The sequence below is a fragment of the Amblyomma americanum genome, chromosome 1 (assembly GCF_052857255.1).
Source record: "Amblyomma americanum isolate KBUSLIRL-KWMA chromosome 1, ASM5285725v1, whole genome shotgun sequence".
NCBI lineage: Eukaryota > Metazoa > Arthropoda > Arachnida > Ixodida > Ixodidae > Amblyomma > Amblyomma americanum.
The window spans coordinates 332,300,232-332,327,848 of NC_135497.1; the positions used below are offsets into that span (position 1 = coordinate 332,300,232).

The 27,617-nt window shown below is 45.9% G+C and overlaps 1 long non-coding RNA gene across 1 annotated transcript; it reads left to right on the forward strand.

Annotated features, from left to right (window-relative positions):
• The first annotated feature begins 2,346 nt into the window (after window positions 1–2,346).
• Window positions 2,347–27,290, forward strand: LOC144099344 (uncharacterized). The gene is made up of 3 exons (XR_013307388.1): window positions 2,347–2,416; window positions 25,834–25,999; window positions 27,205–27,290. It is a non-coding gene; the product is annotated as an uncharacterized LOC144099344 (long non-coding RNA).
• Window positions 27,291–27,617: the final 327 nt, after the last annotated feature.

Sequence of the window (27,617 nt, forward strand, 5' to 3'; positions counted from 1 at the left end):
CTGTATTTTGGTTCTTGCTATTTTATACATTACAAGAGCTTAGTTTTCAGGAAGAGTGGCGTGTTTGTGATCAGGAGTTGCTATTCTATGGATACAAGCCAACTTCAATTTCTCCTCAGTGTCCCTTTAAAGCGCGACTGAGGTGTCCACTGTCCCAGGGGGCCAGTTATGCGCCTTTCGTTTGCTTTTGAAGCTCCCGCTCTTGGTCGAATGTTTAGGGGAATCCCTCGAGGTTGAGTAGATTTGTAATAAGGGCTCTTCATCGGCGGTTTCGGCGCAGCTCCGAAGTGGCTGAAGGTCGCTGAAGGTCAAAGCGACGGAGTCAGCGAAACTCGCGGATCATGGCCAAGTAAAGCTCTCACTTAGAAAAAAAAAAGCCTGTGAGTGTGTTGAGTAGAAGAGCAAGAGGAAAAGAGGGTTGGCGCCGAGCGCGCAGCCGCAGATGTCTGGCTACCTGTGTGACGCCTTGCCTTCTTCCCCTCCACGTAGCCCAAGAAGAGCAAAGCGTCGACCACTTCACGGCTGGCAGAAACATGCCGCGTTCTTACTCCGCGGACTAACTACGGCGGGTCGACAGAACGGCCGCTTACAGGACGAGCGTCAGGCAGGTGCCCGTGTTCGCAGATAAGACACCAAACACTGGAGATCATTCATACTCGTCAGGATAAGAAATTTCACGATTATAAATAACAACAGATGGGGTTGCTTACGCACGTGTCACGATCTTGTGGAAAGAAGCATTCCTTATCCATAAGAATTGTGACACGCTCGTAAGAGCCCCATCTCTTGTTATTCATAATCGTGAAATTTCATATCTTGACGAGCCTGAATGATCTCCAGTGTTTGGTGCGTTATTTGCGAACATGCGTGCCTTGTTGCGGGAACATTCTGCACATATGTGTTCTGCTCGAATAAATAAATCATTCAGTTGATAGAGCTCCTCTCGCCTACTTGTTTCACCGTGTCTTTCGCGCTGTTTTATATCCAAGTAGTATCAAACGACCAAGCCGCGGCTGCTGTAAAACATAACATCTTCACCAGACAACACGCGCCGAAAATGAAGCTTTGCTTTGTTGCCTTCGTCACTTCTAGAGTACGGTAAAATCGGATGAGCTTGCAGCAACAGAAGGATTTATTTTGTGGCATTGAAAACAGAGGTCGCTGAGTTGTACGCAGAACCTGCGACCATGCGGTGTAGTGAGTGAACTGTTTTTCCCGCAACACCGTCTCCGCTCGGTCGGCCGCTGTAAGAATGCAGTGGCTTGGGAGCGCTTCACAGCAGAGCAAGCACGGCGCGCTCCAGCGCTGTAGCAGACGACGCGAAGCACCGCCCCTGTGCGCATGCGCTGTTTCGCTTCGATGCGCGGCCCCGGTGGAGGCGCTGGCGCTCTGCAGAGCGCATCCACGCTGCGCCATGTGTTCATATTAAGAGTGCGCGACCCTGACCCTGTGTAAATCTATATAAACGTGCCGAAGCAATCAACGCTGTAGGCTACGAGGCATCCCGTAGTGGAGGGTTCCGAATAAACTTTGAACCCTTGAAGTTCCTTAACGTGCACCGAGAACGCAACGGAAGGGCATTTTCGTATCTGGCCACATGTAAACGGGACCGTCGCGAACAGCATAGACACAGAGCCACTGCAGCAGGCTCTACTAGTGCAGTGATCGCATTTTTTCCCTCTCCTATGTCGCTTAGTGATGACGTTAATTTTTACCTTGAGCGGTACCCTCTACCTCGCATTAATTAGTGATGCTCGTAAGTGATGTAAATTCGTGACTTGATATCGTGGCTGCTGATGATATTGTGTCCACGTGTGTGCTAATGATCATATCACCCATCAGCCGTTAGCGCAAAAGAAATAGTCGAATTTCGCATACGGAGGTTGCATGAGAAATAATTAAAAGCCAAAGGTGCGTTGGTTGCAATACGTAGCTGCATTCATCTTTATCTCGTAGCGTAGGGGAAACAAAAACGGACAAAATATGTTCATTGTTTTCCTCGGCTCGCACAGCCGTGTCAAAAGGAAAGTCAAAAGGGGTAACCAAACATCAGACCTATAAAAGACTGCACGTGTCCATCTCATTTTCTGCCCGCCCAAGGCAGATGGCCTCACTCAACCGTTTATGAGTAAAAAAAAAAAAGTAAGGTCAACAGCATCACCTTGGTGCGCCGTATGCCGTGCGTGGCATGTGATTCCGCAACTTGCTCGGCGCACAGCACCTGCCTAGCGCACTCATTCCGACTGCATATAGCACCGATAAAATTCGATGGCAAACGGGGAAAACATTGGTCTCGACTCTTAATGAAGAATGTTTCATTTCAATTCAATCCTGTCCCAGCTGCGGGACGTGGCTTACACGGAACGTTATCCGATAGCCAGCGGTGTACTGGCCGGCGTCTGAGCGCAAGCGTAGGGTAAGTGTAAAACTATGGGGTTCTGCGAATATCAATTTTTTCGAATACGAATCAAACACTAATAGCAAGATTCCGATGTCGAATCGAATATTGAACAATTAAGAGGAGGAGCGCTAAAAACAGTGCATAAATACAGTTACTCCGATGTCTGTGCGCCCTTTATTAAGATTCCAATGTCGAATTGAATATTGAACACTTAAGAGCAGGAGCGGTTCATACAGTGCATAAATGCAGTTACTCCGATGTCTGTGTGCCCTTTAGTAAGATTCCAATGTCGAATTGAATATTGAACAATTAAGAGCAGGAGCGGTTAATACAGTGCATAAATGCAGTTACTCCGATGTCTGCGTGCCCTCTAGTAAGATTCCAATGTCGAATCGAATATTGAACAATTAAGAGCAGAAGCGGTTAATACAGTGCATAAATGCAGTTACTCCGATGTCTGTGTGCCTTTTAGTAACATTCCAATGTCGAATCGAATGTTGAGCAATTAAGAGCAGGTGAGGTTAATTGAGTGCAAAATGCAGTTTACTACGATGTCTGTGTGTTCTTTTTGTATGTCTGTGTCGTGACCGTATGGTTATCGGCGTATATTTTGTGCAACTCTGCTCTTGTTATAGCCCCGAAGGGACTGCAGTATATGCAAGAAAAAAATGAACGAAACTGTAATTTAACATTAAATTTCACATGTCGGAGCGTTCATCTCTTTTGTGCAAAAGGCTGGTAACCCATAATGCCAAATGCATTGCTCTCGAATGTGTTATCACATGTTGCAACTTCATCTCCATGCTTACGAAAATAAAATACCTGTATTGTAGTAGCGAATCCCCTGATGTAGGGAATAGGAAATATTCCAAGCTGCTGCACAGTGCTTGAGTTTCCATACTTGTGCTTCAGTGGCCTAAACTCCCAAACCCCGGGTCGTTCGCAGAAGTACCAGTGTCGTAACACACCCATAGGTCTCTGAATCCATGGTGCAATATCTGAGAATGACTTATTATGTATAACAGAGGAAGAAATGCTAGCACTTACAGAACAAAATGTCACTGATATGCAGAGAATCAAAATCCGAAAATACAACAAAGAAATATCGACGAATCGCCTAGCTGGTCTTCGCATTTGCCTCTTGTATGCTCTCCTACTCGATTGTTGTGGGGTACACCAAAATATCTCGTTCCATACATAACAATACTTCGTGGCTATCAAATGCTAGAGCTATGTCCATGACTCACAGAGTCTTCCTAGCACCGAACTTGTGTGAAATGAGCCTCAAACAGCCATCCTTCTGATCACTGTGATACTACGGCGCACTGCGCGAACTGTGACGGGCAGCAGACGTGATAGTAATTGAATTACTGAAATGAAATTACAGTAATTTAATCACTTTGTTCGGTAATTCCGATGTAACGAATTTATTTTCTAGTCGAGTGCTTTAGTAATATTATGAATTACCCCTAAGGGTCATCCTCGCCTGGGGATGTTGGTGAGTAGTCACACACCACGTAACCCAGCACCTGACCTCAGCCGTGCACGGCACCGCCGTGTCTGGAGAAAAGGGCATCCTGATGATTTAGCCGATTCCGAGCGTTTTAACCTTTTAAGACTTCTCGGCGGAGGCAACACACCACTTCGGCCCCCGCTTCCCGTAGACGGCACCTCTGGCCTGACCCGACTGAAGGAAATCGGCAGTCGCCTTTCCTTATCCTCCTTTTCATCTGTCACTTTCTTGTCTTGTCTGCTTTCTCTCAACTTTCGTGTCTCCTCCTCTCTTCTTGGTCTTTTTCTTGGCTTTTTTTCCCTGGCGGCTAGGATTAACCTTGTGTGGAAGTAGCTACCCTGAGTTGTACCATATATGGTTAGAGTGGTGATGTCTGGCTAGTGTGGGGAGGACTCCCTTGCCAGTTCCTGCCCCATCCTCTTGGGCTCCATGGTGGATGGCTGGTATCACGAACGAACAATACATATATTTTATGGCAATCTTTTCTAACAAAATCATTGTCCTCAGAAAAGAGGGCGGAGCGAAGCAACTGCACAGTTATTTCAAAAAGCAAAACTTTTTCTGAGGTACCACAGTAGCAGACAAACGCAAGATTGATCTCTCCTTTCATTATTTATAAATATGACTGATACCTCGGGCCCTGGCTCCAAGGTGACCAAACTAGCCAGCGGCGACCTACTCCTCCAGATACGTGACAAAGCACAATATTTCAAACTCCCAAATGTAGGGACCTTCGGAAACGACGCTGTCTCCATCAGTGCTCATCGATCCCTGAACACAGAGAAAGGTGTAATTTCTGAACACAATTTCTCCGCTCTCACCGAAAAAGAAATCTTCGATGGCCTCAAGGATAAAAACGTCAGTGATTTCCTCCAAATAAAGGTAAAAAAAAAACGATAAGGAAACTCCTACAAAGCACATAGTCCTGACTTTTGCCTCCAGCCAACTCCATGAATACATAGAAGTTGGATACATGAAAATAACTCTAAGACCATACGTTCCCGACCCCCGACGGTACTTCAAGTGCCAAAGAGTGCATGGCTCCGAGAGTTGTCGCGGCCGCCAAGCCTACGCCAAATGTGCATCAGATCATTACGAATCCGACGACTCCGACACTGCGCCAAGCTGCGCAAATTGTGAGAGGGACCGCCTTGCTTACCCTAAGTCCTATCCGTCGTGGAAAGAAGAGCAGGATATTATAATTATCAAAAAAAAAATGGGAATATCACTTTCAAAGAAGCACGACAGCGGTTTACACAAACGCAAGTCACATTCTTGTTCACAGTAAAAATTAAAAATCCCCACAACTCCAAGCTCGGCCCTGCTGCAGCGGTGGCACGGCTCGCTTGAGCGGTTTAGAAAAGACACAACTCAAATTACGCGCCCGAAAAACCTTAACCCTATCCCCAAACGTCAGCAAACATGATGTTCCAGGTACATCGGAACTGTTGGAACTCATGAAAACTACAGCGATGTAAGAGATCTTTTGAACTCGCTTTCCTCGGTCGATTTGCTTTTACAAGAGACTAGTTTAGGACCTCAACACCAAAACATTATAAAACGCACAGCTTTTCGTGCTGGAGGTGCGGCTATTGTCGTTCACAGTGGTGTTGCAGCTCGCGAAACCAAACTCCAGATTAAATATGAAGCTATTACAGTCAACCTGCTTTCACTGACAATCATAATATTGTCTGTATACCATTAGCAACAACTTAACAGTTACACTTTATGGCGTCTTAAAAACATTCTTTAAAACAGCTACCAGAGCCATAGCTGGCAGTTGGAATTTCAATGTACCCTCCTCTTTTTGAGGAAGGGAACAAACTGACACCAGAGGTTGCATTTTAGAAGATTTTATTCTCTGCAATAACGTCTGCCTCCTAATGCAGGCAAGCACACGTACTGCTTTCCCAGCGCCGGAAAAACTAGCTGCTTAGACTGATATTTTAGTTCATTCTCTGTTTTTTTAATGAATTTTCTGTATGGAAGCGATCACCTGCCTGCGGTAAACAGCTTATAGGTGACCTCCACATAGCTCACTGGGTGATGTTTCAGAATAAGGCCACTCTGGAGAAAATATTTTCGGATTATCTTAGTGTCCATGAGCTCAATGAAATGTTCACATCCGCTATCATTACTTCTGTCCGTATACCTATGCATCAGTCCTCGGGAGTGGTTTCGACAAAATCGCAAGGTTTGGCACAAAAAAGAATATAGAAAAGGAAAACAAAAAACAACAATAAAATAAACCTCCGGGAATTTTTCTCAGTTATAGAAAGCACGAGAACCTTATAAATATAAAAAAGGCGAGAGAAAACGCCCGCCATACTCGTCGTAGTGCGAAAAAACGTCTTTGCAAAGCTATGTATCATCCATAAATAGTCCAGTCACATCCAGAAAACTGTGAGAGCAAGTTCGTAAACTAAATGGCTGTTTCTTCCATTTTACAATTCCTTGTTGTATACAAACAAGTTTAAAGGAACAAGCAGGCATCTTAGGTGAACATTTCTCAAAAGTTTCCAGTTTTTTACACAGAGCCATTTTCAAAATAAATAAAAACACAGCGGAGGAACTTATACTTCCAAGAACTGCTAGCACAAACAAACCGTACAATAGTTGATGTACTATCAGCGTCAAATGAAACGCGAACAAGAGATTTTCAACGTGAACTGCAAAACTGGAAGATGTCGCACAAGCAAAACAGCATAAAGAACGGCTGCTATTCGCATCGCGGACGGAAACACCGCACTTTGGAAGGGTTAATATGAAACGCCTATTATTCCTCTCCAGCCGCAATTATTTTTGGTTTCTTTCTGCTAGCGCTTGAGTTCCTTTGTTCGCGTTTCATTTGACGCTGATGGTACAATCCAAGAAATAAACAGTTCTAACTGGCGGTAAACAGACAGCTCCCGGCATTGATAATACATTACGAAATGCTGGCGCACCTTTTGTAGCTATCTGTAGAATCACTGTTGAATTTTTTTAACAAAATCTAGGTACATCGAAAAATACACGAGATTTAGAAAAAGCCATTAATGTGCCGTTGCTCTAACCCGGAAAGCAGCCAACATCCCCTAGTAGTTACAGGTCAATAGCCGTGGACAGCGGCCTCGCCAAATCCTGTCAAAACGTTCTGAATATCAGGTTAACCTTCATGCTGCAGTCTCATACACTTCTAGACGTTCATTAACGTGGTTTTAAAAAGGCACGCTTAATAACACAACATCTAGTTCGCCTTGAATATACTGTCCGAGAGGCCTTTATACACAGACAGCTTGGTATTGCTCCCTTTTTCGACCTGGAGAAAGCATACGACACAACCTGGAGGTTCAGGATTCTTCGTGACCTAGGAGATCTAGGCATCCGCGGCAGGATCTTGAACTGTCAGAGTGACTTCCTGCACACCTAAGCTCAACCTTTAGAGTAACTTCGTTGAGGAGAATGCGGTACCTCAGGGGTGAATATTAAGCACACCACTATTTGTTCTTAAAATTAATTATATTATCAAACTTATCTCCAAACCCTTGATGCATTCAGTCTTTGACTATTTTCAGATAGCCTGCGCATCGTCCAACGTATCGACGTGCGAGAGGCAAGTGCAATTGTCAATAAATAAACTAGCGACTAGCGGCAGACAGAAATAGTTTCCAGTTTTCCCCCAGAGAACAGTGGCTGTTATGTTCTCCCTCAAACGACGCTTACAGAATGATCCAACTCTTTACCTAAATGAAACCGAACTACCAATGAAAAGTGAGCACAAATTTTAAAATATAACTTTCCACAAAAAATCTCTTTTTTTCCCCACAAAAAGAAGCTCAAGAAGAAAGTTTCTAGGCTCTTAAATGTGCTAAGGTGCTTTCACGTAAACGGTGGAGGACTGATAGGACATGTCTTTTGGGCATTTATCGCACACCAGTACGCTCTTGGTTATGACTTATGGGTGCATAGTTTTTGTTTCTTCTATGCAGTCCTACATAAAATATTGGACCCAGTACTTAACTCAGGTCTGCGCCTTTCAAGTAGGGCATACAGGATGTCATCCGTAAACAGTCTCAGTCTAGAATGCAACGAACCATTTCTTGCAGATGGAAGAACCTTGCTGACATGCACATACGTCCTAAAAACCCGTTCACTACCAAAACAAAGTTTCCTTATGTAATTACCCATCACCCACTCCAGTGACTTCTCTCCGCGATACCCACCATTCAGTAATATACCACAGCAGATTGTGATATTATTTGAAAATAACTTTTCTCACGTCATTACGTGTAAACAACTCTTGTGTTTTTTTCATGCGTTCCTTATTGGTACGCACAAAGGAATGCATGAACGAACTAGAGAAAGCGGGGAAGGCATTGAGAAGGGCTGCATCCTTCTGTGACGGCTTTGTTGAAAAAAATTAACCATTCTATGTTTGTGAACTTCTAGCTCAGGTAAAATTGGAGTCTTTTTTGTTTTCTACTTTCCAGATTAGTGATCGTTATCTCTGATGTTTATTCGCTGCGGTGAGGGTAGCGCTCGGTGGCGTTACATGAGTGACTAACGAACATGTTACCAGCAATAGTAATAATAATAATAATTGGTTTTGGGGGAAAGGAAATGGCGCAGTATCTGTCTCATATATCTTTGGACACGTGAACCGCGCCGTAAGGGAAGGGATAAAGGAGGGAGATAAAGAAGAAAGGAAGAATAGGTGCTGTAGTGGAGGGCTCCGGAATAATTTCGACCACCTGGGGATCTTTAACGTGCACTGACATGGCACAGCACACGGGCGCCTTAACGTTTTTCCTCCATAAAAACGCAGCCGCCGCGTTCGGGTTCGAACCCGGGAACTCCGGATCAGTAGTTGAGCGCCCTAACCACTGAGCCACCGCGGCGGGGCGCAATAGTAAAACGAAGAACTCAAATTTTTGTCGGCAAAGTAGAAAATATAGGCTCGAAGGCAATGACATACAGCGATGAACAGCTAAATATGAAAGGCTTACCCAGTTGCAGGCTCCGTATACTGTATATGGTGCGTGAAGCAGCGAGCATAAGCATGCGCTGTCTTTGTGCACTTTGTACAACTCCGAATAACAACTCAAAAAGGAACGCGACACGTAAAAAAACTAACACACCCACGAACAAACAAGTGGTGAACTCATGTGCAAAATGAAAAAAATAAGTAAGCCGGCGCCTGTTTGTTATTGCTTTTTTTTCTGTTTTCCCTCTTTTTCAGTCTCTTGCATGATACGCTGATTCGCTAAGCTGTCCATCGATTCATTCACCTCATATGTGTGTTTACGTATCTAAAATTTTTAGCTGGATGTGAATTATGTGTATCTGTGTAATTATCACAGGCTATGAATCGATCATCATCATCATCATCATCATAATCAGCCTGACTACGCCCACTGCAGGGCAAAGGCCTCTCCCAAGTCTCTCCAGTTAACCCTGTCCTTTGCCAGCTGCGCCCACCGTATCCCCGCAAACTTCTTAACCTCATCTGCCCAACAAACTTTCTGCCGCCCCATGCTACGCTTGCTTCACTTGGAATCCACTCCGTTATTCTTTCGGACCAGCGGTTATCTTGCCTTCGCAAGCTATGCGTGGTTCATTATTCCAGTAATTCTTGCCCCGCAGCGACGGAGGAAGATAGTCTTGCTCCGTGCCCGGAGCGCAATGTGCGCCAAGAAGCAGGAGGGCTAAGAGAGTAAAACGGACAGCCGGCGTTCTGCAACTTGCAATTTTCCAAAAGGTTTGATACGGCCAATACGCTGCTTGTCAAGACTCAAAATATGTGGAGCGTCTAACAAGCCCGAGAGGACCTTCTGAACAGCGTTATTCTTCCCTACGAGCGTATAGCCGCTTCCGCTATTTGTGCACCGAATCTAAAGAACAGGAAATAGCACATATGCCAAATAAGATGCTGTGGAACGAGACAGCTGATGCGTGCCGAAATGAAAAGAGGTAAATATACCTCATAAGGATCCCCCAATGTGGGAGGTTTTTTTTTCCTGGCATTTTTTGCTCCTGTTTTCCGTTTTTTTTATTATTTTGGCCTGATTATGTCCGGTTTTGCAACGGCCGGTGAGGCATCAGGGTGTCAAGAACCCGTCATCAGAGGAGCATTCATTAGGAACGCACTATAGAACCACGGTTTCCAATTTGTTTTAGAAAGCCATTAGGAATGCTTCAAGGAAAATCACCAGAAATTCATGAGAAAGGCAAATGAGCCTAAAGTCAAAAGCCACTAGTTTCTGAAAACAGTGGTCAGATTTTTTCTTACAGGGACACTGAGGAGAACTCTAGCAAATTTTTTTGTTAGTAAAATCTGATAGTTCGGCATTTCATGGCTTTGTTGTCGCTTGTCCGGGAGCGAAAGATCCAAGTATTTCAAAGAAATTTGGGTTCGAAGTTGAAAAAGCTTTTCCCGCCGCTTCGATTCAAACTCGAGAACTCTTATGACGTCGCGGAGAACTCTTATGACGTCATAGGACGGAGTGACGTGGAACGTGACGCAAACGAAGATTCCGTGATTTCTGGCGGCTAGCGGTGTGGTCTAGCGGCTGCCGAAATGAAAGCTACCGCCGCCGCACGTTGAACGCATCTATCGGGGGCCGCTGCCGTCGCTTCGTTTGCGTTTGCACCGGCGTCTTGCCAGCGTTGCGATGGATCCCGTTCCCGAACCCGACGACGTAGCTCTCGCAAAAACTCCGGCCTGCATTTCAGCGACCTCAGCCCCACAGAGCGTGCGATGCGGTTAGGAATGAGGCGCCGGCGGGTCGTTTCTCCCTTCCGCCGTGAGCAGCCGTTGCAAACTAAATATCATAACCACAGTGCGGGGAGTCGCGAGGGGACAGGACAAGGTCGGCGCGTTGCGCCTATCGGAGGCTGGCCGGGGCTTTCGGGCCAATGGATTGTGATTCCTTAAACGGCGCGGTTGCGCGGTGCAGCAGGCGGCGTCGAGATCTCCCACGGTTGCAAGGACCAAGTTATTTATTTATTTTTTTTTCCACAAAAAACGGATGGGTGCTCAAGGGCGGTCACGTTTAAAGTTGGCGGCTTGAAACTATAGCCGACGCACGACGCTTCAACGGCTTCCGCTAGATCCAACGGGTCCACTGGACCGGGCTCTCTCGCCCACTTGCATGTGCCGTCATATGTTTACTGTGAATGGATTAAATTAGCCGAGAGCTCGAAAAGAACAGCTCCGCCCAACTGCCGAAGCTATTGAATTACGTCACAACGCGCACCTCGTAGCGAGCCGAATCAGTCTGGCCGGGCTGGCGGCGGCTGGCGCACTCGCCGCGAAAAGAGACATGCTCAAAGTCCCCGCCAGTGCGGTCAGAGTGCGCCGAAGCCGCCGAACGCGTCGGCGGTCAAGCGCAGTTGGAGTATCGAGGGTCTCGCTTTGGCCGACGTGACGTCGCCGTGCAGCGCGCGCGCGCGCGTTACGCCGGAGCATAAACGCGCCTAACAGAGCCTGCGCTTAACCGCTAGCCAATGTAATCGCTGGCGGCATCCATGGGAGCCACTGACACCCCTCGCCACTCACTGAATAAAAAAAAAAATCCTGTGACGACGGTTGGCATCGAATCGGGGCCTTTGCGTTTGAGGCGGAGACGCTACCACTTCGCCATGACGGCTCGAGGTGTAACCAACAATAAAGGCGCATCTAGTGAATGCACTCTTCCGAAGTTCCGATGCAGAAATCTCCGCGCTTTTGCTACGTATATCCTGACCTAACAGAGCTAGGCCATCAGGAATTTTTCTTAACTGCCTTGTACCTTGTCTCCCGTACCTAATAAACGATTTCCGTTATGTAGTTTGAAGTTGACTGGCACAGCCGGGAATGTTTCGCCGGGCGAGCGTGCGAAGACACAAGTGCTCTTTATACTGCGACCTGCCTTGTACGATCACCGACCATTTCATTGACCGTGGCGATCATGACCAGCCTTAAAAGGCTCCATCAAAATTTAACTAGCACTTGAAGCGGCACTTAGAGCTCCTCTGCTGTTGGGCGCTTGTATATCGAGGCGCGTCAAAAGCAAAACGACTGGGCACGCAAAGCTCATAGACGCGAAGCGGCATAAAAAATTGAAACTCTCCTGGCCGCCTGTGGCGCCGCCAAGCATCGGTTTTCTTTGCTTCCGACATTCAGGTTGTCTAGTCTGCCTTCTTTGTGTGATAAAAGTGCACTATCAGTTTTAAAACAAAACTTACTTTAATATTGAACCGCGCAACCTTCCTTTGTCAGCCTCAGAAATTCGCGTTTGATACAGGAAGGGAAATTCCTCCAAGGTGGCGTCTCTTGTCCTAAGACGTCGCCATGCTTGTACTTGCGAGATTCGCCGGTGGCGGCGATACCTGTATTTTGGTTCTTGCTTTTTTCTACCTTACAAGAGCTTTTTTTCAGTAAGAGCGGCGTTTTTGTGATCAGGAGTTGGTATTCTATCGATACAAGCCAACTTCAAGTTCTCCTCAGTGTCCCTTTAAGGAATTGCTGTAGCTGTGGAAGAAATAATAAAGAAAAACGTTGAAAACAGTATTATCTACACCTACCCCCCAGTGTAATCACAGCATTAGACAGCAGAAACGCAGTTTAACCCTTAACAGGTGACATAATACATAATGTAATAAGTGCTGAAGCATAAGGACATATAATTTCTTCTGGACCCCAAGCCACGTGGGAGTCGACGGGAACAAGAGAGTTGATGCGCATGTAATGCCGAAATGAAAAGAAGTAAACATATCGCATAAGGATTGCATGAAGGTTATATAGAGTAAACTGAGATTTAGATATGAGGCGTCATTCGATAATGAAATAAGCAACAAACTACACGCAGTTACGCCTATCATCAAAGAATGGAAGTCATGTTGTCATCAAGAACGCTTTACCGAAGTAATTTTGTCTGGACATACTCATCTCACTCATAACGTTATACTATTGTGGAGACCCGTGTGGACACGATCTCTCAATTAACCAGGTACTACTTTTATGCAATGAAACTTGAGAAAGAAAAAAATCTTTTTACACGCTTTTGCAATGAACGCATCCCATTTCATAGTAGCCGACTGCTATAAAGAAAATGCCCTTGTTGAACTTTCACATGTTTCTGAGTTTTTAAAACAGAAGTAAATCTTCCAAATAAACTCTGACTTTATATATAAAACGGATGCGTAAGTTTGTAATACAAAAAAGATATACTCACTCTTTTTTTTGGCGCTTGATGGCTTGCTTATGCGCCATAAAACACAACATATAATATTATGAATTACTTTAGGTCAGTAATTTCGCAGCAAGAGTAATTAACCACTTTCAAAGTAACTCAATAAAGTGTGCGACGGCTTTTTGCTTCGGTTACACTTTAGTCTCCCCTAGACAAAGTACACCGCCTCGAAAGTAGAAACTACGCGTAGCTAACTTGGGTCAGCGTGAGAAACAGGCAGAGACCGCCGGTATTCCCTGTAGTCGAGTCTCTGCCTGCGAGCATCAGATGTGTAGGCTGCAGGAGAGGACGTGTGGCGGGCATCCCACCAAGCAGCGCAAGATGCAAGGGTACGAAGGGACGCAGGTGGGGCAGATGGCTGACGTCGGAGTTCAGACTAATCAGGAGCGCGCAGAGGCACTCCCAAGGTTGCGTCGTCTAAGGGCGCAACGGTGCCTGCGTACGCTCGTCGCCAAGGGGCGCGGAAGGGAATAGGCGGAGATACTCATGGCGCGAAAACTACCGAACACAATATGCGGAGGTCGATCCCTGGGGCCACCGAAGCAATCAATAACCAGCCGCCGCGGTGGCGCAGTGGTTATGGTGATCGGCTGCTGAACTGAAAGACGCGGGTTCGATCCCGGCCGCGGCGAAATGCTCGAGGCCCTTGTACTGTGCAATGTCAGTGAATGTTAAAGAAACCCAGGAGGTCGAAATTATCCGGAGCCCTTCACTACGGCGTCCCTCATAGCCTGAGTCGCTTTGAGTCGTTAAACGCCATAAACCATAAACCAATCAATAACCTGCTTAGGACGCTTCAAACGGTGGAGACAGCTCCGCGTAGGAGGGCGTCGGGTTCGCCGCTCGTTTTTGTCTTGAACGCATTGAAAGCGACGAGTGTTCGGCCATGCCTCTGTCTCCGTTGTTGGTTGGCGTTGGGTTATCATTTGTAATGGCCCGTGCTATAGCAATGAAGAAGGATGACGGAATGGTTGGTTGGAACGGAAACTTGGCGGGAAGACCAAAGTATGTCCGTGGCGTCCGCAGAGGGGTTGGTGTTTTTTTTTTACTCTGATTGCTTTGATTAGCTGCGTGGATGGACACCAAAAAGTATGTTAAGAGCAGCTGCATCACTTTTCTGAAGTAACTAACGTAATGCCATAACTTTATGGCAGCAGTAATTTGTAATGCACCTTAATGAGTTTTCGAAAATAACTTTGCCATGAACGATGGGCAGCAGCCCGCATACTCCAGGCCATGACCATCATGGAAGACAGAAGAAGAAACTATCACATTTAAAGAGGCGGGACGACGTATCTCCACGACCAACAAATTTTCTCTCACAAATTTCGCTGCTGTGGTGCATGCATCGCGGCGGTGCATCACACTGGCCTGCGGCGTCTGTCGAAACAACATTTACCGACCAGGCAGGTGTACAACGTAACATTCTCTGTTAAATAATAAAAATTACTGGCGGTTTATCATTGCTAACCACGAAATATTGTGTGATAGCAGGTTTTTATAGGTGGACATCAACGCCACGTACCTGAAATCGGGAATGAAAGAGCGTTTTCTTTCCTTTCATAACTTCCTCACGAATTGAATTTGATGAAGACGACGACATGTAATGCGCAGCGCGGGAGGGTGCTGCAATTTAACTGATTCCCTTAGCTAATTTTCAGTTTGTTAGCTCGCCCTAGCCTGCTGCAACCTCCTATGCTACGGAATCAAAGTTGCACAATTTTTGTTGGGTCATCCCAGGCTTGCCATATGTAATCTGCAATTTAAATAGTTATGGCCTGGTTATGGCCAATCCCCCTTGTGGGTATGTGCCATTTTGTGAGGGGAACAACAACAACAGGAGGCATCGTTTTTGAGACAACAACAACAACAAAAAGCATGATCGGGTGCGGTGATAGCATCGAGCTGGCGTCGTGGAGGAAGAGGAACCGTTCTGAACACCTGTGTGTTGAAATGCTTGCAGCTGAAAACAGCGCATCGGCCGTTGGCCGAGGTCTCCCGACACCTGAAGTTGCCATGGACACGTACAAATTTTGTCCTTCCTCGACTACGTTTAACAGTACCTCTTGCTGGGCTAGTTGGTGTAACATCGTGTAACAAAAGTATAAACAGCGCTAATTTTTAAACAAACACACAGAAAGACCAGACAGCTACCTACCGGTAATGTTATCCTCAACACCGTAATTCTGCATTCATGCTGACCTCAAGGGTCGCCCATACCGTGCCCCCAACATCCGAGACGCGCTCGCGCAGATTGTGGACCCCCGTGATATTCTGTGTATTGGCCAGTACAAAATGAGACACGTTTGGATGGTTACCTGCGAGAGCAGTTCCTCAAAACAGAAGCTTATAGACGAAGCAGAGTACCATGTCAAAGGTCTAAAATGTATCGTGTTTGACCCGGACACCAAAAACCGTGAAGCTTAAGCTTCTTTGGCTCCCGCGCTACATGGAGCACCGGATAATTGTGGAAGCTTTGGAGCCTTTTGGAACTGTACAAACTATAGAGCGTGAGAAGTGGAGGTGCCCCGGAATTGAGCACATGGAAACAGCGAACCGTGAAATATCGCTCACGCTCAAGGACGGAGTGTCAGCAAGTACAATACCTCACACGCTCAACGTTTGCGGGGTACAAGCTTTAGTTGTGATGCCAGGCAGGCCTCCGCTGTGTCTTCGTTGTAACCGTGTGGGCCATGTACGGCGTCAGTGTCGAACGCCTCGATGCACCCAGTGCCAGCGCTTTGGACATAGAGTAGACAACTGTGTTATGAGTTATGCTGACAGGTTTTTCCAGGGCAACTTAACACATGAGGATGGAGTGGTGTCAGAACACATTATGGATGTGTCGGATGTTGTGGAAGCGTCGAGTGAACTGAGTCATGAGCTCGCAACAGAAGGTGGACCAAAGGCTTCCGCACCGAATAACGGCAGAGGTCCGCCTGCAAGTACGGGGAAACAGGAATCCCCGTCTCCAGACACAAAGCCACCGGACCCAGGTCAGGCCGGGCCTGCTACTTTGCGTCCTGTGCTTGCTGCTCAGGAGCCATCTGTCACCCAGCAATCACGAGAGCAGAACACCCCTGCTGTAGAGTAAGTGGAGGCGCTTCAGCCAGTGAATGTGCGACATGCCTATGCACCGGCGATTCCCCTTCGTCGCCGGAGTGCAGCAGTGTGCCGCGTGAAGTGTCAGCTTCTTGTTTGTTCGGTGCCCCGTCGGCTGTCGGCGTGGTTGCGAGTGACGTGGCCCATTCGGTTTCATGGGCCGAAGCCTTGGCTGCCTCAGAAGAGGCGATGGACAGCAGCGCACCTTTGAAGCGTCCTGCAGATGTTGAGGTGTGTGTCGATGGCGATGAGCAGAAGGCACTTAGTGTGGTGGCATTGGGAAGGGTCACCTGAAAACGAAGGGCGATGTCTGCCCTACAGGCCGCCGATTTGCAGGCCGGCCACCCCAGTACAGGGGATGGCCTTCAATAAGACAAGCACCGAAAATTGCGGGCGTCGCAGCATTTAAGGTAGCTACCCTTAACATTAGGGGTTTGCGTAACCGTCGAAGGCAGTACCAGCCACAGCATCATCTTTTAAGCAAATAGGGTGTGAGTGTGGCAGCGCCATCCAGGTAACCAGGCTGTCCTCTGATGAGGAGACCGAAGCTGCTGTCGAGCCTTTTTTGTCAGAATTCAATGTTATCGTTAGTCACTCGAGAGGCTTATCATGAGGATGCATGCTATTCCTGGCCAACACACTGGAGATTACTGCCGTGTCGTATCGCACCGATGATTACTGGTGACTTATCTGCTGTGACCTCGCAATTTCGGGTATACAGTGGCGAATTATTTGTGTTTATACCCCTGTAAAGCAGTGTGATAGAAGGCTATTTTTCCTGTCACTAGTCGACCATTTGGCGCGGACCGTAAAATTATGCTGTTGGGTGATTTCAATTCTGTTTGTAGGGATGAAGACTGAGCAGTGTTAAGTAAGCGTTATGACCCTAGTGCTGCTTTACTTACTGATTTGGCATGCGAATACAATCTGGTGGATGTTGGGCAAGATAAGGGACATAACATCCATTTCACTCGTTTGCAGTGCTCCTCCAGTGCTCGGCTTGACAGGATTTACGTTTCAGCAGAAATGGTATCCAGCGTTTTTGGTTACCGGGTGCGGCCCATATTCTTAGGTGATCACTTCATGGTGTCTCTTCAGATAGGGAGGTACAGTCGGCGCATACTCCATCCTCGATGGCAGCTGTGGAAGCTGAATAGCTGCCTGCTCTCAGATGAAATCTTCGAACGTGCTGTATCTACTTTCTTGAAGGACACATGGTCACGCGGTGACCACTCAGTTTTGCAACAATAGGACTTAAACAAGAAACAAAAACATTGATATTGAGGCCTCAGCAAGGATCGCGTTTTTGAAGACATCACCTTCGAGAGCTCGGCCATACTTTGGTTGAGCTACATGAGTTAGAGAGGATTAGCCCAGGCGCCTATGTAGAAGATATCACTGCCGTAAAAGCAGAGCTTCAGCAGTTTGTAACCGAAAGATACAAAGGGGCCTTGATAAGATCTAGGACCCGTAGGTTTCTGGATGAGCAACCATCTCGGCGGGCCCTGAGTGATGAAAGGCAGACTGCTGTGGCTAAAGAAATATAGGAAATTCAGTATGTATGGTGGTTGCATATACAGCGATGGTCTTGGTGTTATTGAGGCTTTCTTTGGCTATTATAGGAAACTGTTTGGGGGTTGTGCGGGCACAAATGTGAGATCAGATTACATACGCTTATTCGAAGCCTTTCCCCGACTTGACGATGAGCATCGTGCTGTAGTGGAGGGGCCTATCACTTTGGACGAAATTGAATATGCCATTTCTGGCCTGACGGCTCAGGAATCTCCTGGGCCAGATGGCATTACTAGAAAGTTCTATGAAACATTTTTCATTTGCCTAGCGCCTGTCTTGATGGAGGCTTTCCAGGCTTCTTACGATGTTGGTTTTTGCCCCCGACTTTCTATTCTGGGCATACTATATTATTTCCAAAAATCAGATACAAATTGGTTGGAAACAGTTGAGGGACATCATCCAATTTTCCTCTGTAATGTAGATAAGAAACTTTTTGCAATCGTTTGCAGCTAGTTGTCGCTCACTCAATAGCCACGCATGAGGTCTGCGGTATCAGAGGCCGCAGCATCCAAACCCATATTCATATTGCACGTTCAGTAGTGGAGACAGTATCAGATGAGACCGGACAAGTAGCTCTAATTCAGATTGACCTTGCCAAGTCCTTTGATAAAGTTCGTCACGATTTCTTGTTTGCGGTCTTAGAGCATCCAAATACTGGAGATGTTTTGCTTAGGGGCATAAGACTGTGCTATTGGGAGTCCTATACAAGGCTAATTGTTAACGAAGAGCTAACCCAACCTATTCCATTGAAATTATCTGTTCGCCAAGGGTGTCCATTATCACCTTAGTTGTTTGCCTTATATCTTGAACCCCTTTGCCTCAGTATTATTAACTGCGCAACAATCCGTGGTTTCTCCCTGGCGCAATGTGAAATTAAGATTTTAGCCTATGCAGATGATGTCGCCCTCTTTTGTTCTGATAAAAAGAGGCTGCTTGATGCATTACATTTGACTGAACAGTTGCGAGGTGTCAGGTGCGGCTCTTAATCAAGATAAATCCAAGGGGTTTTGGTTGGGTCATTGAGGTACAACGCCAAGTCATTATGATGGCATAAGCTGAGACTGCGGGCCCTTTCACTACCTAGGGGTTCCTCTTCACCAAATTCGCAACAGTGGCGCCTACTGGGATTCTCAGATAGTCTCTATGAGACGACAAACCCAGGCTTGGATGGGTAGGGAACTGTCAGTGTCTGCTCGGGCTCAACTCTGCAACATTTATTTTATTTGCAAAACTTGCCTATGTGCTGCAGATTTTGTACTGTGCGAGGAAGAAAGTGCAGATGATGCACAGAATATCTGCTACATTCGTATGCATGCGTCGCGATAAACTATTTCTTTCTCTAGAGTCTGGTGGAATCGGCCTTGTTCGCTTATTCGTGCATAAGCTTGTTTCGCGTTTTTTGTGTTTCAAATCGTCGAACCACCCTTTTTTAGTAACTGTGCTTATTAGGCGTCTCAGTGCTCATTTGCTTTTCCTATTCGCACCGACTGTACACACTCGTGAGGGGCCTTTATGGGGATTCATTCAGGAAGTTGCTGACACCTTCAATTTCCTCACTGTGCTCTTTTCTTTAGACTACCTGTACAGCCTCTCCAGAAGGCAGCTGACTCAGGTACTTGGAGTATTTGTTTCCTGTACCGTTGTATCGGCAGCCTTTTCTGGAGTTCCTTGGCACCAATGTTTTAAAACGTGTTAGGCGAATGTGCATGTCTTCTGCTGCAAAAACATTATTCTTTAAACTGCACACATCTACGCTTCCTGTGAAGGCATGGCTTCATGCTAAGGAGACTCTTGCGCCATAGTCGGTGAAATGCCGCCTATGCAGCACACAAGAGAAAATTGACCATTGTTTTATTCTGTGCATTGATGCTCAGTTCTTCGGCGACATATTACAACGAACAATTAAGAGGGACATTGACATCACACCCTACAGTATCCGTTTTTTGCCCGTGGAGAAAAACTGGGTTGTGCGATATAACCTATTTAAGTTGCTGGGACTATTTAGTCTCTGGAAGAGCCGCATGATGGACCGCCACGCCGAATCACCACGGTCGTCGAAATCTTTGTTTCGTGAACAATGCGCTTTGGTGCGGGGTGTATTTGCTGCCTTGCAAGCGCCGCCTAGCTGGCTCCCCTATCTGTATGCACGTTTGTGCCACCCAGACTTTCGATGTTTTGGAGGGAGCGGTCGTGCAGGGGTATGGTGGCCTGGTGTTTTGTGGCGTAAGCCTGCTTAGTCTTTTCTTTTCGGCCCTATTTCCATGCAATAAAGAAAAAAAAGTGCGGCGATAGCATAGCGCTCTCATAGACACAACTCCTAGCACGTTGGCGTTTGTGACGTTGCACGGGCGGCAGAGCTGTCTAGAGCGTTTTGAAGATAAGACCCGAATAGTGGGCTTTAAAACAAGTAATTTAACTTTTTTTTTAGGTGCAACAAACATATAAACACGGCTTTCGCAGTTCAATGGAACTCTCTACTGCAGGACCACCATGAGATTACTGATATGTTTGGATCAGTACCACCAATAGCCATATGTCTTGAAGAAACAAACTTTGGCCCGCAACAGTATAAAAGTTTCCGCCATGACCGAGAGAAAACTAACAGACTTTCAGAAGGTGTCGCTATTATTAGTAAAACCGGCGTCCTTGCTAAAAACTAAATATTAAGTTAGAAGCTGTTGCTGTCAGTTCTGTCAGTGACAAAACAAAGATATGGTCAGTGTACATTCCACCACCCCTCACAGTAACAATCCAGGAAGTAGAAGATTGTTCGAACTATTGTCAGAGCTATATCTGATAGTTGAATATTTTAATGCTCAATCCCCATTTTGGAGAAGTGAGCGGACTGACATTAGGATATATGTTATCCTCGCAACTATCTATGATTATTAAATACGAAAATGGGAACGTATTGCAGCCCAAGCACGGTAAAAATGAGCTGTCTTGATTTTGCTTTCACATCACCGCAACGCGAATCATTCCAACTGCATGGACCACAACAGGGAAGCGGCCGCCGCTGTGGCTCATTAGTTAAGGCACTCGGCTGCTTACCCGAAAGACGCTCTCAAGCTCTTGGACGCGATCGAAAGGCATCAAACTATCAGACTCGCGCTGCACATGCGTGCAATACCAGTGGTAACGTGGGTGGCTGTTGGTATCGCAAGTGTGGATGGCTAAGCACTTCCTTGCTGCTTTAAACTCTGAGCTTGTACACCTTTTAGCAAAGCAGTCGGGAGCAGGTATGTTCGCAAGCTATGTTCAGACATAGAGTGTCTGAGAGAACAGCTCTCAGACATTGCTGCTCTGCCTGTGCGAAGTAGTTGCAACTATAGGTATGTCCGCGTCAGCCAAGCACAGTTGTCTGGCAAATGTAATTAGAGACGTCAGTAAGTAAAAAAAAAAACAGCTACGGGAATGAGAAAAACATGGCAAGGAAGAATGGTGAACGCAGCGGAAAAGTGCGACAGGCGGTCCGGTCAGACGGTATGGGAAGAAATTCGCATCGCGTGCAGGTGCAAAACAAGGAGACAGCAGCAAACGACGGCAAGAAAGTGACAGAACGTCAGCCTTACTACTTTACTTACTGTCCTCTTGAGGGCGGCAACAAAAACACCAACAAAAATTACTACTCTTCTCCTCCGCCTCATGCCTCTATTTTCCTCGCAGTTGCCTATGTGATTGTCCTTGACATTCGCCCCCGAACTGTGGCCAATTCCCCCTCCCCCCTCCCCCGCGTCGGTATGTGCATTTTGTCTGAGGTCAACAACAACAATCGAGGTAATGCCAGTGTCCGTAAACAGCTATACCATACCGCAGTTTCTATACATACAGCATTTACTATTAGTTTTCGTATACTAAAAGCAGCATATAGTATCTAATGTTACAGAATATGCAGTAGAGTGTTTGGAGCCTTTTACAAACGCATGAGAGGGGATCATTGCATGAAATTATATTCCTAAATATTTTGCACTAGTTACAGTCGTGCCTCGTTTATATCACCTCCGTTAATATGAGCGAGTCGAATTATGGACAATGTTTCTGGGGGACCAAACTTTTCCAACGTATTTGCGCCTCATTAATAAATAATAATATGAACAGCCTTAATATGAACTGCCATAATATGAACAGTGATCTGTGAAAAAAAGGTTGATTACTCCAAGAAAATGGTTGCTTCACAGCGTTTTTATTGGAGAACACCAGCGGAAAGCTGTGCGAAACTGCAAGTGGCTCAGGCGAGTCCAGGATTAATTATTGGACATGAATGTTAAATGTGACGTAACTGTTGAATATTAAAAGGTATTGTTACAGAAATTATGAATGCAATGGTCCATTCTTCCGATGCGTAGCAAATTCTTTCTTTTAAAGTTTGTTCATCACTCGCACTGTGTACTAAGACTACCGTAGAAAACCGATGGGAAACGTTTTTGACGAGAGCACGAAGGTTAATTGCAAAAAAATGGAAGCCTGCCCAAGGTAGATAATCGTATTTATCTACTTATATAGTGGGATCTTATGATATATGAAAAAAAATATTACCTTCATAACTGTGAAAACGGCGTTGAAACTGCGTTTTTTCCAAAATTGCTGGGTAAAGACAACCTTTTTGTTTTGTTTTGTGGCTTCATTCATTGCAGTCGTAAGGTGCATAGTCGACGCGCCTTTCCATTTGCCATACTTAATGAGCGGCTGTGAAAGAAGCTCTAACAGGGGACCCTAGGACATTGAACGACGCTTTCAGCACCTATCAATCCATTGGATACAGATATGCACTACCGGTTTGCGTGATGTGAACAGTCATAGTAAATGATACGTCATCACTTCATGAGACGTCACCACGCGCCTCGTAGAGCACGAGGAGCTTCGAACTGCACTGCGATGTTTTAAAAATAATGACGATCAGCAAAATACATTTTGAGCTCCCAATATTGTCTAATTTACCGTTCACTCCTCACCACCATGCACAGAAGCAGGTCACAATCGCAAATAACTGTGTATTTTTAAAATAATTTTTCGCTCCTTTTTCTTGTGATTCCTTATTACACGTGATTCGCTTTATGGACAGTTTTGCTCCGGAGACAGTCGTTCAACATCAACGAGGAACGGCTGTACATAAATTAGCGGCTTACAGTGACAGTGAGAGCAGTCAGACCCATGCAACATAATTTGATAATAAAGGGGATCCATTTATTCAGGCCATGAAAGCAGACAAGCTGAGACCTAGAACTGTTCATTAGGATCAGATTTTCCGATAACTAAAGCCCACAGCCGCCGTCGCTGCTGCTTGAAGAGAAGAAAACACATCAGGGTAGGCTGGCGAGTGGGCTGCGGAGAAGGTACCGTCAGCGTATACTGATACAGGCCTAAAGCACATCACCTGTAAGGTCGCTTAGGTAGATGTTAAACAAGAAAGGAGAGAATATGGACCTTGCGCAACGCCAGCTTTCATTAGCAAAAATTGCTCCCGTCTCTCGCCCAATCGCAAAATATTGCTTTCTCTGCTGTATTCTAAAAGCAAAGGAAAAGCTCCACGAAAGCCCAACACACAGTTTGCTCAACAACACACTGTGGCACGCGCTGTCAAAAGCCTTCCAGCTATCCAGAAACAATGCACACACAACCTGATCACATTCAAGGGATCGGTTTAACATATGAGAAAAGTCTCCAGTAGACCTTGCACCCCTTTACTGACAGGGTGACATAGTTTCGGGCTTATCCTTTTAAAAACTTTTCATTGTCTAACAGATGTATTTCAAATGTCTATGTCAAACAAGTCAAGACTGAAATAGGTCAATTATTCTCATATTTATAATTATCGCCGCCTTTATAAATTGGAATATATGATTATAGCACTTTTCTGTTAGGCGCTGGTGCCTTCGAAAAGACTGGTTCGAGACCAGGAACGCATAGCACGCGAATAACTGATGCTCCGTTGGAAAGTTTCAAAGTGCGAACAGCTCCGTTAGCCTCACACTGCGGCGATAGAGTATTACAGTAAATTTGGTATGCCGTTGTCACTTGGTCCCTACAAAAACTAGAAAGTTGTCTTATACCGCCTGTATGGGAGGTCTCAGATGTCACTTTCGGTTAATCGCATGGCAAGTAGCACGAAAAGCCTGTTCTATTGCGAATTCTATTCATTCCTTTGCACCTGCCTGAGGACTGAATCGTGCTTTTTGTGCACCGTACTGCACACTAAGCAAAATTTACTGAAATGGCACGTGGTTTCTAAGGGACACATACCGTTTGAATCCCCATGCCTTAGACATGTATTCCGTCAGTATAAGAAATTAACTTGTCCATCTACTGATTGTATACCCGTCGCCAATTGAGGGGGCATATGCGTAACATGACTCGATTTCATTCCCATCCTGAACCGGTATTTTTTACGTCGTTTTATAAAAAAAATTCTCTTTTCAAGGTTATACTTCGTTTCATACATCAGGTGCAACGCTTTGAAAGGTTCGGAAATAGTCCACACGAAAAGATAAAGGGAGGCGTGTTGCTCCGCGCTTGTTTCATGACCGAGTGGATTAAGGCACGAGAAACCGACAGCGTGCAGTCAGCAGTAAGAGCGCATTTAATCAAGCTCATGACAAATGTGCAGGCAAAGCATTTACTAGTTTTCGCCGAGCATGAGTAATGCGCTACTTTTTAATTGCGGATGTAGGCGGTACAAACAAGAGCGCTAGTTTTGACAGCGTCGCACCTGATCTTTGAAACGGCGTACATGGTAAACGCGATGTCAGTGCACGTTAAAGATCCCCAGGTGGTCGAAATTATTCCGGAGCCCTCCACTACGGCACCTATTTCGTCCTTTCTTCTTTCACTCCCTCCCTTATCCCTTCCCTTACGGCGTGGTTCAGGTGTCCAACGATATATGAGACAGATACTGCGCCATTTCCTTTCCCCAAAACCAATTAATATTATTATTATTATTATGGTCCGCTTCGACTTAAACCTAATTGAAATTTCAATCTGAATTGAATGCTTCGTCTCCTTCCACGATTGACACTCGAAACAAACTCACAATAAAAATGTCCAGACAGTAGAAGGAAATGCAATTTTCGCGTTTTATTACCAGCCTGGTAAAAGCTTCTAGAAAAATGAGAAAGCATTTAAATCTCGTGATTGGCACCACCGCAAGAATCGCTTGAAGTTCTTGCGAACCAGCTGCTCGGAGCTGGCTATTGCCATCGTTCCACTGTCAACACGTTTGCGATAGCTGAAGCCCCACCTATTAAATTGGCTGCTTCCTTTTGTGAGTGCGAGCCACCAACTCAGTGTTATAGTGGTATCGTCGTGGTTCGTAAAACCTGTCATATTCTATCGCTCCAGCGCGGGTGTCCTAGAACGGACGGCGACCGACACTGCAGATACAGAAGTTTAAAGGTCGCTCTCTACTCGTTGTGGCCGGCGCCGCTTTCACTCCTCCGATGTCTCCGTCGCTTCACCGTTCCATGGCCTGGCTACGCCGTCGGTCGGATTCTCGCTGGGCGACGAGCACAAGTGGGCCCTGTCGGTGGCAAGCCCCGCGAGCGCGACGATCGTCCTCCGCATCGCCCATTGCAATGCGGCAGGGTCATTGTTGCGCCATCCGCACGCGCCGGTTTTCCGGTTGGCTGTTTTGTTTCTCCTGCCACACGCAGAGGGAATCTTGACTGAGCTCGCTCTCGCACCTAGCACTTCGCTTCCAAGGTGCAGCCCCTCTGGGGGAGAGAGAAACACAGAACCGATTAGACCGGCTAACATGGCCGGTGGCCTTCCCGGCTTCGACATACAGCGGCGGGCGGCATCGCTGCGTGCGCTTAGCTCTCACTGGTATCTCCGCAGCAGCGTCGCTTCATGTTCTCTCCCGTCACTTCTTTCTCCCTTGGCCGCCCTTCTTGTTTCTCTCGCCTCTCTCTCCTTGCCAGCGTTTCTTGACCTCTACTTTCAATCTTTCTCTCGGCAACAGGGTCCCTTCATTTTCTTTTCCTACTTCCATTCTTTCTTCCGTCGCTGCCCCTCAATTCATTATCTCATATTTCTCTTAGCCGTTTCGATCGATGACCTTGGACGGGCTTCATACACGCGACGGCTCACGCTGTGCTCCGTATAGAGGCTCACGCCGTAAGACCGGGACATCGAGGGGCGTGCGGCCAGCGCTGCGGGAGTTGTGAACGAGACAGCGTCGGAACACCTCTGTGCCGTAAAAATCAGGTGCGCGCATCCATGTCACTATATTTATTTATTTTTATTTATAGATAATGTGATGTAGTACAGATCATAGCAGGGTGGGAACAAAAACAAACAAAATACAAGCACATAAACACGTCCAAATTCATAACATTTGCAGGCACTTTCCAAGCATCAGTAAAGAATTATGATTAACAGTCTCGCTATTAAGTTTATTCTATTGAGTAATTGTCCTCGGAAAAAAATAATATTTAAAGCAGTTATTTCGCGCGTTCAAAGGGGTTATTGTTAGTGCATGCCTTTGTCTCGTATTATAACCTGATGAGTAAACAAATAATTAGAAGTATTAACTTTATAGTGACCTTTTATTAGCTGGAAGAAAAACTTCAATCTAAAAACACGGTTGCTCTTAACGAGTGGAAGTAACCCACTTCGCCTCACGAGCTCACTTACAGATGCACGGCCATATAAGTTAAAAACAAATCTAACTACTTTATGCTGTATTTGTTCTAATTTCTGAATGTTTGTTAACGTGAAAGGGTCTCAGATGATTACAGCATATTATAGTAACTGACGGATGAGGAAATTGTACGCCAATAGACGAACACTAGGTGGGGATGACTTTATTGAGCGCCTCAAGAAAACGAGTTTCCGTGTTTGCTACGACAGCATCTATGTGTGTTGACCACGAAAGGTTGTTAGTAATCCATAGGCCCAAATATTTACGCTCTGTCACCTCTAATAATGATATGTTGTTAGTACCGCACAGAAAGCGAAGAGGTATTTTGTTGCGTGTAATTTTCATAAAGACGGTTTTTTCAAAAGTAATGCACATCTGCCATTCTTTGCACCACGCAACTACCTTCGCTAGGTCATTATTTAGACGCACCTGGTCGTCAACTGAAGATACCACTTGATACACAATACAGTCACCCGCGTACAGCTTCACGCGGACTGAAAGATCAGCCACAATGCCATTAATAAACAATAGAATTAAGAGTGGTGCCAAAACGGATCCGCTGGGGGACGCCAGGCATAACCCGGACACTGCTAGAAGCAATATTGTTTAGAGTGACGAAATGACACCTGTTCGAGAGGTAAGCTGTAATCCATGTAAGTATCCGGTCGTTTTTAATATATTAGCTTAATTTGTGAATTAGTTTGTTTTGTGACAGCTTATCAAATGCTTTGCGGAAATCCATGAATATTGCGTCTGTTTGCTTTCTCAGATTAATCGACTGAGCAAAGTCATGCACAGTTTCAACTAACTGTGTACTTGTAGAAACCCCACGCCAGAAACCATGTTTAAAATCGGTAAGTACTTTGTGCTGTTTCAAGAAACCTAATATATGTTTACGAATTAGATGTTCTAAAGTTTTAAATGATGCCGCCGTTAGAGATATAGGTTGGTAATTCTCGATTTGTGCTTTTTTTCGGTTTTGTGTAGAGGTTTAATTGCTGCTATCCTCCAGTCATCCGGTAAAGAACCATCATATGTAGATCCGGTGAATATTACTGTCAAGTATTTTGCGCACCACTCCGCATAGCGCTTCAAAAAAGTGTTTGGTATGTTATCGGGACCTGGTGTTATCGGGTATGTTATTGGGTACGTTATCTTGACGGGCAGAGGTGGGCATCTCAT